We start from the raw sequence: 13746 nt of genomic DNA, 5'->3' as shown, positions 1-13746 counted from the left end.
AAGGGTAATAGGCAAACCACTGAATATTTGTGCCATTGATAACTGGAAAATGAGAAGAAAAATGTTTAACATGGTAAATTATATGACATTCAACTGATTTACCTTTTTCTAAGAATATTCAAATTGGAAAATCCTAGAGAGGAATAAGCAATTGATAAAATGAATAGAATGAACCCTAAGGAATGAGCACGGTCAGGGGCGGAACTAGAATTTTGTGAATGGGGGGCCAAAAATAATAAAAATATAAAATTGAACCAATTTAATGGTGTCATACATGAAATATGAAGAATTTGGGGGGCTAACCATATTTCGTTTGAAAAATTTAGGAAAATTCAGGGGTAAAAATCTAAAATTTGAGAAGTTTTTTTTTTTTTTTTGGGGGGGGGGGGGGTGCCAACCATATATTTTTCGAAGAATTTAGGAAATTTTAGTGTAATTTTATAATATTAGAAAAGTTTGGGGGGCTCTCTTCTAAGTGGGTCCACCCCTGAGCACGGTCAAGATGGAGTAACTTGGCATGGTAAAACAATTAGTATATAACAATAAGTCTGGAGAAAACTCCAATACACTTGTTGATCCAACAAAAAGAAGGAATCTGAAAACTTGATCATGACAATAAGTAATTAACTGAAATTTGGCACATTGGTAGGAGTTCCATGTTCTAGGGAACTTAACCCCAAAAATAGGGTTCAATTATTTTATTTTATTTCATTTTCTTCTTGATAATGATAACGTTGGGAACCTTTCTAAAGAAGACACTTTTTACTCGACTAAAGCCAGTAAAATTTAAGGGCAACATATTATTAAGTTTTCATTTCTTGGTTTAATCAAAAAATTAGAGCTGTCAAAGCACTCGACTAGGGATTTTACCCTAAATACTTTGAAGAATCAAAACATTGCTGCTCACAAATAAACCAAATCTGGTCTTGCTGATATGCTACTGAAGTACCTGTCATAAGATTCAGCTCTTGTATACGCTTGGATCAGCCAATTATAAGTCTCAGTATCAGGTTTCATATAATCTGTTATACAAAAATAATATAATCTGTTATGCAAAAATAATTAGAAGTATTTAACACCCAGGGGGAAAAAAGATAATTAAGTACAAACCTTGAACAATTGAAAACAGGTCGGAGAGTTCATTTAACTAAATTAAACCTACATAATGTAATTATGGAGTCTATTTCAACAATTGAATCAATGAAGTTAATATTTTTTTTTTTTGATAGGTAAGAAAAACTTATATTCAAAAACTGCTAAGTGCAAAAACACACTAGCATATCAAACGTACAAGAAAAGAAAAGAAAAAAAAACGAACAAAAAAAGAAGAAAAACACTAAGAAAAAAGACAAAGGGAGCTAAGGAAGAGTGGAAGAGAAGTCCCCAAGCCTTAGCCCAAACAAAGAGGGAACCAGTAAAGAGAGAAAGCATTTGGTCATCGGATCTATCCAAATCCTCAAATGTCCGCCAGTTGCATTCCCTCCAAATACACCACATCAAACACAATGAAACTAAATTCCAAATGTGAGATGAACGCTTCCCCAACCAATTCCACCAGCTAAAAAGAAGATCTGACACCATACCAGAGAGGACCCAAGAAATCCCAAAGGTTCTATAGACAAAGCACCACAGCCGATAAACCTTTCCACAATGTAACAACAAGTAATCCACTATCTCCCCATAGCACCGACACATAATACACCAATCAACGAAGTCATAGCCCTTAAGCCTCAAATTATCTTCTGTGAGAATCCTATCCCACGCCGCTGTCCACACAAAGAAAGAGACACGCCAAAGTGCCTTAACCTTCCAGATGCCTTTCCAAGGAAAGACAATGGGAGAAGAACCATGTAACTTGTGATAAAAAGAACGGATAGTAAAAGCCCCTTTCTTAGACAATTTCCATCTCATACGATCACCCTCAGTTACAACGGGTTGATTAGAAGCCAAGAATCGGAAGAACTCATCCATCACATCTGCTTCCCAATCATTAGGACCCCGAATGAATCGAACATCCCAAGTTCTCCTATTCCCCTCTCCTTGGCACAACAAAGAAGATTCTACGGAAGCTTCCTTGTTTGCAGCAAAAGAGTACAAGATCGGAAAAGCCAACTGGAGAGGAAGGTCACCACACCACCTGTCTGTCCAAAATTTCACTCTAGCCCCCACTCCAACCTTAAAGTGGACATTTTTGTGAAACATTTCCCATCCCATCCGAATACTTCTCCACAGACCACACCCATAAGTACCCCTTCCCAACTTAGAGGTCCATCCCCCCCAATCCTCCCCAAATTTCAAAGCTACCACCCTCCTCCACAGCCTATTCTCCTCTATCCCTAAGCGCCAAAGCCATTTTCCACGTAAGGCTTTATTGAACGTGGTTAACTTCCTAATACCCAAACCACCATTTAGCCAAAGGCATGCACGCCTTATCCCAACCCAACAAATGTGTCTTAGTGTCACCCCACAAGAAGTACCTTTGCAGCTTCTCAATTTTGTTCGCCACATGTGTAGGAATGGTGAAAAGAGATAAGAAGTAAGTAGGGAGACTAGATAACGTGCTTTTAAGCAATGTTAGTCTACCACCTTTTGACAAATACAATTTCTTCCAACCTGCTAACTTTCTTTCAATTTTTTCTAATATAGGGTTCCAAATAGAGGGGGCTTTATGGGACGCCCCCAGCAGCATACCAAGGTAAGTCATAGGCAGGGACCTAACCCTACAACCCAATATCTCTGTCAAAGCATGCACATTATTTACCTCTCCTATAGGAACCATTTCGCTCTTAGATACGTTCACCTTCAAACCAGTCACAGCCTAAAAACAAAGAAGCAACAATCGAATATGTAGGATTTGCTCCACCACTACCTCACAGAACAAAATGGTATCATCCGCAAACAGCAAATGCGAAACACATTCCCCTCTACCCCTCCTGCCATCTGCCTCTCCTGCCATTTGCTATTTTGTCATCCAGTGTACTCGGGTAGAATCATGGGGGGAGTTCGTAGATTTTTCATTGAATCCAAGTTTTTTCAATTAGTTGTAAAGGAAGGGGGACGTTATTTCTTGCTACGTATTTTAGAGAGGGGCAAATACTTTATGAGATCAGTCTTCATGGGCAAGACTGCAGCACAATGGCTAATGGATAAGATTTAACACACTATTGTTGGGGCTAATTCCAAACAGTTTTATACATTCAGAGACAGTGATATTGCTTATACTCTCCAACGAAGCACCAATTTTTCTGGTTAGTTCTTGCTTTTGACTGAACTTAAAGTTGGCAGGTCTCGGAGGTCGATTATTATCCCTGAAGGCAAAGAGAAAAAAGGTTGGAGGGTTTTTGGGCTTGAACTTAGAAAGATGTTGTATCCTTCTCATTTTGCGGTGGGTGATTTTGGGCATCCAAAATTTGTCCCTCAGGTGCATAGGCATAAGTTGGAGGTTCAAGATTATAGAACTTTTGCTGATGCTGTGCAAGGCTATAATGGTAATGCAGAGGATAGAAAGCAACTAAAGCAGGTAGATACCACAGATAATGGGAAGATGACTCAGTTGGTGATGAATCAGACAGTTTCAGGTGCCAAGTTGGGGGATTTTCCGGTGGGCAAGTCTGATAAGATAGTGATGGGAGGAGGGGTTAGGAGGGAGGAGGACATTAATGTGGAGACAGAGTTAGGTGAGCAAAATCCGATAGGTAATAATAAGAGATCTCCTTTGTAATTCAAGCCAAAAGGGAGTGTACATGGTTATGGAAATAATCGTGTTCTAAAGAATCCTAACTGGACAGTAGTAGGCTTGACTATAGAGGTGAATGGGGAAGGAAAAAGGAGGGTGGCATGGAGTTCTTATAAAGGTGACGTGAGAAATTCTATTTGGGTGAAAAGAAATCAGAGGGAGTAGGTGGTGGGTACTCCAAGAGGGTCATGGATTCACACAAAGCCTGAGGTGTATAAAGGTGGAATCAGGCATTCCAAGTGGGGTAGTCAGAAGGAACATGTGGTGGGCCCCTCTAGAAGTTCTCAGTTTCACATACTTCCTGTGGTGGACTCGGATTGTGAGTGGGCTTCACGGGACAGTAATAAAATGCATACTGTGGGCTTAACCAAGCTGGCCCAATCTGATGTGGGACAAACCCAGTTGCCTGAGGTTATTTTCTCAAGCCCAAGCATTTATGTAATGGGAGAGACATCTACAACTACGGCAGAAGTCTCCTCAGACAAATCCAACTCACCGACGCCCACTGAAGAGGTGGCTGATCTTTTGGCAGTGTCTCCGACTAGCTCCGACAGCCTCACGGTGGGTCGGATAGGGGCTGGCTGTTGCTACTTGGATGGGTTCAACTCCGACGATGTCACAGTGCCTCAAAAACCTCAGATGATGGCCGAGAAAGCTTCATTATGCCTTGGGGTGTTTCCGGTGAAGACTGGTTGCAGTTCTTTTGATGGGTTTAGCTCCGATGAACACACAGGGTCTCCGATGGTGTTGGAAAGAGATGGGGTCAGCTCCGGTGACTCCGTTTTGGTTCAAGGTAAGGCCGATTGGGTAATTTCGCCAATTTCTATGGGTTTTTTCTTGGCAGCAACCCTTCTTAGAATGATGGGTGCTAGGTTGGTGGATTATGGTGTTTATGGTGTGGATAAGGCTGGAAGTGGGAGTAGAGTGCATTTGTCTCAAGGGGTAGATGACAAGTGCACCGGGGAGATTGTTGTTTTTGAGTCTGAGCAGCTTGATCTGGGGGTCTCGATGGAGGAGGGAGGGGCTACCTCAAAAGTAGCTTGTTTGGGTGAGGAGGAGAGTTTGACAGACTGTAAGCCGCTATCCTCTATTGCTCCTCCAGAGCTGGACCTGTCGATGGAATTGCACAAGGATGATAAGGTGTTGGGTTTGGGTAGTAGGCTGGATGTCTCAAGTTGGGTGAAGCATAGGATTCCAGGTTTTAGCAAAGTGGTTGGGCTTTCTGTGAACCGTCATGAGAGGTGATGCATTGACTATCTTCAAAGGCTAGAAAGGGAGATGGAGGTAGTTATTGAACAACGAAAGAAAGCAGAGGCTAACCAAAAGACAGCCTCCTCAAAGGGTAAAGGGAAAAGAGAGTTGAGGAATTTAATTTCCTCGGTTAATTATGATGGGAGATAGGGTGTTGGTAGTGTTGTAGAAGTAGTTGTGGGGAATTGACAGTATTAATGAAGTTGAAAATGATTTCTTGGAATGTTAGAGGATTAAATGACTCCCAAAAACGTTTGGTTGTTAGAAATTTGTTATGGGAATTGCGGAGGTTAAATAGAGGATTACATATTATTCTGTTAAACTAATTGGTTTCAAATTATGGATATTGTAAAGTTTCAAAGTCATAGACATTTCCAACTTCCAAGGGAAATAAGATAGATAGAATCGGATACTATGAAGCACCAAAGGAAAGAAAAGCAGTGTGAAAAGAAGCAAAAGTCAACCAAGAGAGCTTAAAACCCTTTGGCAAACCAAAAAATAAGAGTACAATTTAGTTTTATTTTTTAGTTAACAAGTGTCAAATATGTAGCAAACAGTTTAAATCGAGGGATGCCCCTTGACCAATTTTTGCATGTACAGTACATCCAATTAATTTGATAAAAATTGGACTAATACGAGAAAGCATTGCAACTCTCAAAAAACAAGCACATTCACTAAACCCGCACTAGGCCAATGCATAGTAGAAACCTCCTTGCAGAAGAAGGCATTGGCCGGAACTATTTTAACTAGTGACATTGATTTGTCTTGACATAGTTTTTATTTCCCTTTCCACTTTATTTCCTCGTCAATTGTATTTGTTGAGGAATTTCTTCTATCTCTACCCTTTTTTTCTATAAGTAAATATTTCATTTATTAATACGTAAAAGAGGTGCCACCCATGTACACGGGATGTATACAACAGCTATACCAATATTAAACACTAAAAGTAAAGCAATCAAACATCTCAGGAGAAGTAACAAAAGAGAACAACCCCAAGGATTTATCCTCTATCTCTTCTCTTCTCTTTTTTCCTTTACATCAAAACTCAAGTTCCTTATCAAAAACGTGGTTTTCTATAGTGGATCCATTCAAAAAGGGGGTAAAGTAGAATAAAAACAACTAGAAAACTACTAATTCATATATATTGTAAAATAACCAAAGTACATCTTTAGTGCAACACGTACACTAAAATGGTCACACCAATTCCCATGGCAAAAATCTTATCAAAGTCAGTTAGCAACTGGGCAATCATCATACCATTAATGATAGTGCACTACCGAAAAAGGCATAAGCTTCCCAAACATTTATGAAACAAAGCAATTGCCCTGTAACTAATTCTGAATAAATGAACTGAAGTATGGCTCTATGGGAGGAGGTTGGTCAACCAATGCCGCGAATGGGCTGTATGGAGTTAGCCTTTGGAAAAATATACAGGGAACGTGGAATCTCTACCTTCATCAACTTCAAGGGCAGTGATTAATGAGTCTTTCCTTGAGTTGCATCATATTGCACAGAATAAGGGAACTAGTAGAGGTCATATGCAATCACACAATCCATTCACTGGGAGTCAAAAATTTACTAGGGAAGCACATGCATGGATACGGGCACAGGTACAAGTATGGATACGGTACAGAGATAGTGACACAGCAATTTTTGAAAAATTAGGACACTAGTCAGCTGGGATACGTATATTAATTTTTTTTTTTTCAAATTTTACAAAATTTGTTTTATAACAAAAATTTATTTGTTTTTAAATAATTTTTAATAATTCTTTTGTAATTATATTAAAGCCTAGCCTATATGTATACATATATACTTGTATCTATTGTCTATCTAAATAATAATAAAAGAATAATAAAAAGTTAACTCATAAAAGAAAATTTTAAAAAGAAGTTGGCTTAGGACACACGAACAAAACAAAACGGCAAAAGGGGGAAATCACTAACCTAAGCACACACGGACAAAAGTCACAAAAAAGGGCAAAAGGAGGAAATATGAATTTGGATCTGTCCTTCAGTCCGTCCTGTGTGAGAAGAAGAAGAAGCCGAAGAAGAAGAAGAAGAAGAAGACGACGAAGACAAAGAAGAGATTTATGATGAAGAAGAATAAGAACATCTGCAAAGAAAAAGAAGAAGAAGATCTGCGACACACTCTAAATCCAACCCCTCTCTACCATGACCTCCCTACCACCTTGCCCCACCCTTATACCACCACCACCATATCCACATCCCCCTCCACCACAACCTGCCCAACTTAGACATCCATATACACCTTCACTACCACCACTATCCCCACCAACGTGCCATCCCTACAATCCATATCACCCCCCTTTACCTTTTTTCACACCACCACAATTTTTTTGGCCGACCTTTGGCCATGGACCACCACCACCCCCCTTGATACCTGTACCCATAGCTTCCCCTCACTCAAACTTACAACCCAAGCTCACCAGTACTCCCACACAGCCACCTAACGTTTCATATCCCTCAACCTTACAACCCATTGTTACTCCCACACAGCCACCTAAACCTCAACAACCCAAGCCTAAACCACAGTCAGGGGGGTTGAGAGGATTTCAACTGTCTTTCATATTGATTCAAAGGTTTTTTCTTTAGCTTTTGATGGAGGTAGGATAGATTCCTATGCTATTCATGAACGACGGGGTAAGTTCCATGGCTCCATTAGGGTGGGCCGTTTGGGTTTGGATTGGATTATTGCTTGTTTAGCAGATCTAGATCAATGGAACTTTTGAAAACAACCTTTTTTCAAACGTTTACGTGAGAATTCTAAGCTTTTGGAGTTTGCCAATAGATTTAACAAGGGCGGCTTATTTGTGGAAATCTTTGAATACCACAATGGTGCAAGAAGGGGTTGCCTACGAGTCCCAGAGGGGACCAAGATAGGTGGTTGGACTTTGTTTGGAAGAAGATTACGTGACTATTTTTTGGGGAAGTCGAATGCTGGACTGGTGGAAAAGGTGGTGGCCAAAGGCGGAGAGTTTGAAAAAGCAGGTGACATGCAAAATCCCCAAGTTTGGAAAAAATTAAATGGCCACAAAAATAAAGGGAGTAATTTACGTTTTGTGAAATATCTTCCAAATATAACTGGTCAGCGTAATCAGTTTGAGTCTTTGGGAGGATTTGATGTTTCCAAAAAGGCAATATCTGCTAGTGTGTCAACAACTGGTAGGCCTGTCCGTGTAAGTCATTTAAAATGGACCCAGGCCCACTTTTGTTTAAAAATAACTATTGACTTAATGGGTGAGGGTAAGCGGACTGTTTCTTGGGGTAAGTTTCAGCCCATTGTAAGCAAACCTGATCAAGCCCACCAACCCATTCGTGAGAATGGGTCGGGCCAACCCTCTTTGGACATCTCAAGACACATACGCATAGGTGATGGGTCCGATGACTTGCAAATTTCGGAATGGGTGACTGGGGAAGGATCGGGAACTCACGAGGACGAGGAAGGGGAGATTCCAAGCTTCGACGAGGGGCTAGGTGGCTCCCCTATTGCCGATATGAATTCTGATGAGGGACCGACTCACAAGGAAGAGTCCAAGGAGTTCCAGAGCTCCGGTGAGAGACTAAATGGCCCTTTTGTGATTGATATGAAGCCCGACGATCATGTTTTGGGTTCAGAGGATCACGGCACTGATGTGGAGGCAGGTTTAAGTGTCGATAGAGAACCGGCACACTCTCCTGTTGTCGCTGATCAAATCGTGGACCATGGGGCTGGGTGTTTGGTTGCCGATACAGTTAATGGAGCTTGTTCGACAATCGTTGAAAATTCTGGGTGCCCAGTTCAGGTTCAGAGCAAAGTGAGGGTGGGTTTGGACTTGTATTTTCCTATTTCTGAGGTGGGTCGTGGTTTGGGTGACTCTGAGGTTCCTAGATTGATTTGGGATGCTACTTTGCTTTCAGGTAAGGGTGAGGAGGCTGTTAACCCTGAGGTCATTACACCTTTGGCTCTGTGGGACCCAAATGGTTCTTTTGATCTCGTCTCTATGGAAGATGGTTCGGATGGGGTTTCAGTGGAAGAGGTTATGGAGCCATCAGAATGGGTGAGTAGGATGATTAGAGATTTTAGTACTTATGTGGGTTTCCCAATTGATTGCTGTGAGAGACAGTGTATTGATTTTTTTCAAAAACTTGAGAGGGTTTGGGAGCAGCAAGCAACTGCTGTTACTACTCGTTGGGTGAGCAATTCAAACCAAAAGGGGATGAGGGAGTTAAGAAATTTGTTTTCATATATTAATTAAGATGGGCATTCTGGTTGAAGTTCTAGAGGCAGTTTGAAATCCTCTAGTTTGGGTTCGTCTGTTGGTAAATGAATTTAAAAATGCTGTCATGGAATGTGAGGGGTTTGAATAATCCTCATAAGAGAGATGTTGTGAAGAATCTTTTACGGGAATGGAAGTGTGATATCGTATGTGTTCAAGAAACTAAACTAGATAACACCAGCTCCAACATGGTTAAAAGTCTCTGGGGTAGCCCTTTTGTAGATTGGGGGGCCTTAGACGCCATACATACAGCGGGGGGTGTCACTCTGATGTGGGATAGAAGGGTTTTTGAGAGAGTAGATTCAGTGGTTGGAAGTTTTTCAATTTCTATTGTGTTGAAGGGTGTGGCAGATGGCTTTGAATGGATTTGTTCAAGGGTGTATGGACCAACTGATGCAAGTCTTAGGGATGCTATGTGGGCAGAATTAGACTTAGTGAGATCACGGTGGGCTGGGGCTTGGTGCTTGTTGGGAGATTTCAATGTTATCCGTTATCCGGCTGAGAGACTTGGCTGTAACTCTTTTAGTCCAGTTATGTTTAAATTCTCGGATTTCATTGCTAAACATTCGCTGATTGATTTGCCTTTGGTAGGAGGTGAATATACTTGGTTTCGAGACTCTGATAGTCCTTCTATGTCCAGACTAGATAGAGTTTTGATGACAGCAGATTGGGAAGAGCATTTCTTAGATGTGACTCAAAGAACTCTCCCTAGGGTGGTGTCGGATCATTGTCCTTTGCTAGTGGAGGCAGGTGGTTTGTCAAGGGAAAGAGCCCTTTTAGATTTGAAAATATGTGGTTAAAGGTGGAGGGTTTTGTGGATAAGGTTCATCATTGGTGGAATGGTTATCATTTCATGGGACCTCCAAGTTACGTTCTAGCTTGTAAATTGAAAGCCCTTAAAAGGGATTTGAAGCATTGGAACAAGCATGTTTTTGGAGATGTAACTTTTAGGAAAAAGAGTCTTTTAACCGAGCTCTTAGACCTTGACTTGAGAGAAGAGTTGCAAGTGTTGACTCAAGAGGATAGGGCTAGAAGGTTGGTGGTTAAATCTGATATAGATTTTCTGGCTTCCTTGGAAGAGATTTCTTGGAGGCAAAAGTCAAAGGCTCTTTTTATCAAAGAAGGTGATAACAACACAAGATTCTTTCATAGAATTGCCAATTCGCATAGGCGAACCAATCAGATTAGGGGTGTGGAGGTGGATGGCGTTCTCTTTGAGGAGGAGTCAGATGTTACAGATTAGGTGGTGGATTTTTACGAGAGATTATATCAGGAACCGAAAACTTAGAGACCTACTATTGATGGGTTAAAGTTCGCTTGTCTAGACGAAACTGAGAGGTCTATGTTGGAGAGAGAGTTCGAGAAGGAGGAGATTATTGAGGCCCTCAAGGAGGCGAAAGGCGATAAGGCCCCTGGGCCAGATGGGTTTACTATGGCATTCTTTCAGAAATGCTGGAGTGTTTTAGAAGGGGATATATTGGCCTTCTTCAAAGATTTTCACAGTCAGTGTGTTTTTGAGAAATCTCTGAATGCCACGTTTCTGTGTTTGATCCCCAAGAAGACTAATGTAGTTAATATCAAAGACTTTCGCCCCATTAGTCTTGTGGGCAGCCTTTATAAACTGTTGGCTAGGGTGTTGGCTCATAGGCTTCGAGGAGTTTTGGATAAATTGATATCTGACTCTCAAAATTCTTTTGGGGGAGGGAGACAAATCCTTAATTCAGTTCTTATTGCTAATGAATGCTTAGACAGCAGGTTGAAAAGTGGTATTCCTGGTGTTATAATAAAGCTAGACATTGAGAAGGCTTATGATCATGTGAACTGGAATGCACTATTTTACCTTATGGAAAGGATGGGCTTTGGGGCAAGGTGGAGTAGGGGGATTAAGGCGTGCATCTCTACAGTTAAATTCTCTGTTCTGGTTAATGGATCTCCTGCAGGTTTTTTTGGTAGTTCTCGTGGTCTTCGCCAAGGGGATCCTTTGTCTCCACTTTTATTTCTTATGATTATGGAAGTGTTGAGTAGACTGTTGAAGAGGACAGAAAATGGTGGTTTTCGTTGTGGATTTAAAGCGGGATCACATAGACATGGGGGTATCCACATTTCTCACCTTCTTTTTGCTGATTATACTATATTGTTTTGTGATGCTTCTAGGGAACAGTTATTATACATGCGGATGGTGTTGATCTTCTTTGAAGCTATTACAGGCCTGAAAGTTAATGTAGGCAAGAGTGAAATTGTTCATGTTGGCAATGTTGGGGATTTGAATGGTTTGGCTCATATCCTTTGCTGCAAGGTGGGCACTCTACCTATGAGATATTTGGGCATGCCTCTTGGGGCTCACTATAAGGATTCATCAATTTGGAATCCTATTATTGAAAAGATGGAGAAAAGGTTGGCTGGATGGAAAAGACTATATTTGTCCAAAGGAGGTAGGCTTATCTTGTTAAAAAATACCTTATCGAGTCTTCCCACCTACTTTTTATCATTGTTTACCATCCCTCAAGCTGTGGCTGCAAGAATTGAAAGAATTCAGAGGAATTTCCTTTGGGGGGCCTCAGAGGATGTTTTTAAATATCCTTTAGTTGCTTGGGATAAGGTATGCTTGCCAGTTGAATGTGGTGGTTTGGGAATCTGGAGTGTTGGGCTGTTTAACAAGGCTTTGCTTGGGAAGTAGTTGTGGCGGTTTGGGAAAGAAAATCATAGATTATGGCGCCAGGTTATAGCAGACAAATATGGAGAGGCAAGAGGAGGCTGGTGCACTAGAGGGGTAAGAGATGCTCACGGGTGTGGGATATGAAGGAGTATTTAAGAAGGATCAGAGAAGTTCTTTAGCCAGATTTTGTTTAATGTGGGGGAGGGTAGCCGTGTTAGTTTTTTGCATGACCCATGGTGTGGGCCTACTCCTTTGAAGGAACTCTTCCCTTCCATGTATGATTGCTCTGTTTCTAAAGAAGCATGGGTCTCTGACTTGGTTGTAACAAATTCAGAAGGAGGTAGGAGCTGGAATTTATTGTTTCGTCATGGTCCTCAAGATTGGCAGGCAACCATTGTCTACTCATTCTTTGAGTCTATTTATTCCTCTATGCCGAGAGGTGAGGGGGATGATCAGTTGGTCTAGAGATTGACTACATCTGGTGTTTTTGATGTGCACTCTTTTTATAAGCTATTATCTAGTCCTACTACTAATGCCTTTCCTTGGGAGTGTATATGGCGTACTAAGGTGCCTAAACGGGTGTCTTTTTTCTTATGGACAGCAGCTAATGATGGGATACTCACCATTGACAACCTTATTAAGAAAGGTCAGTTTTTGGTTAATAGGTGTTGCTTGTGTTGTTGTGATGGGAAATCAGTGGACCACCTTCTTCTTCACTGTAAGTTCTCTCACGCCTTATGGTGTGAAGTTTTTGCAGTGTTTGGGATTCAATGGGTCATGCCAAGGTCAATGAAATCTTTTTTCTTTATTTGGAGAAACTGGTTTGGAAAGCATCTTTCAATCATTTGGAACATGGTCCCGGCATGTTTAATGTGGTTAGTCTGGCAGGAACGTAATGCTCGCATTTTTTAAGACAAGGCGAGAACTTTGAAACACATAAAATGTTTACTTTTTCGGACTTTGTTTCTTTGGGCTCGTATTTGGGGGTGTACAAATTGTACTGCTGTAGCTGATTTTTTAGTTTCTATTTCTTTTAGCTCTTATCTTCTTGTATTTGTTTCATTGTTCAAAGTGTTCACCATCGTGAACATGATGTTCAATTTTTCAATAAAAGTCTTATTACCTATCAAAAAAAAAAAAAATAGTCTTTTTTTTTCCCGACGCTGTGTCCTGACCATGTCTCGGAAGTGTCCGAGCTGTGTCCAGGCCATATCCAATTATTTAAAATAAAAATTTTAAATTAAAAATAAAAAATAAAAAATAAATAAATAAAAAAGCAAAATGGACTCGCGTACAGCCATGTTCTAGGAGTATCCCATTTCACGTACGACACAGATACGGCACCCAATTTGCCGTGTACATGCTTCCAAGAATTTTGCACAAGCAGTCCATGACTGGGAATTGAAGTCAGAGGGGAGGATACATTGTGCTGAAGGTCATCTATTCAGAAGGGTTCAAGATTAGATCCTATAATAGAGCCTTAGTCCCTACAGAAGTTTAAAATTTCCCTTGGAAATGCATTTGGAAGCCTAAAGTCCCAACAAAGGCAGCTTTTCTTTCTCTAGGTTGCTTCTTTGGAAAAAATCCTAGCAACAGATAATTTGAGAAAGCATAATATTATTTTAGTGAGCTGGTTTTGTATGTGCAAGGGGGATGGGGAACATTAAATCACTTGTAGAGAGTTGTGGGATATGGTATTTGCTCTTTTTGAGGTTCAAAGGGTGATCTAGATTTACTAGCTTATTAGGAAAGGCTGTTTTGGGCAACATCGGAACGGTGAGATATGGAAGGCCACTCCTCATTGCCTGATGCAGTGCATCTATA

This window comes from Quercus suber, unplaced genomic scaffold (assembly GCF_002906115.3).
Source record: "Quercus suber isolate HL8 unplaced genomic scaffold, Cork oak 2.0 scaffold_843, whole genome shotgun sequence".
In the NCBI taxonomy this organism is placed as follows: Eukaryota; Viridiplantae; Streptophyta; class Magnoliopsida; order Fagales; family Fagaceae; genus Quercus; species Quercus suber.
The sequence above is the reverse complement of the archived record's forward strand: the minus strand, read 5'-3'. Positions refer to the sequence as shown.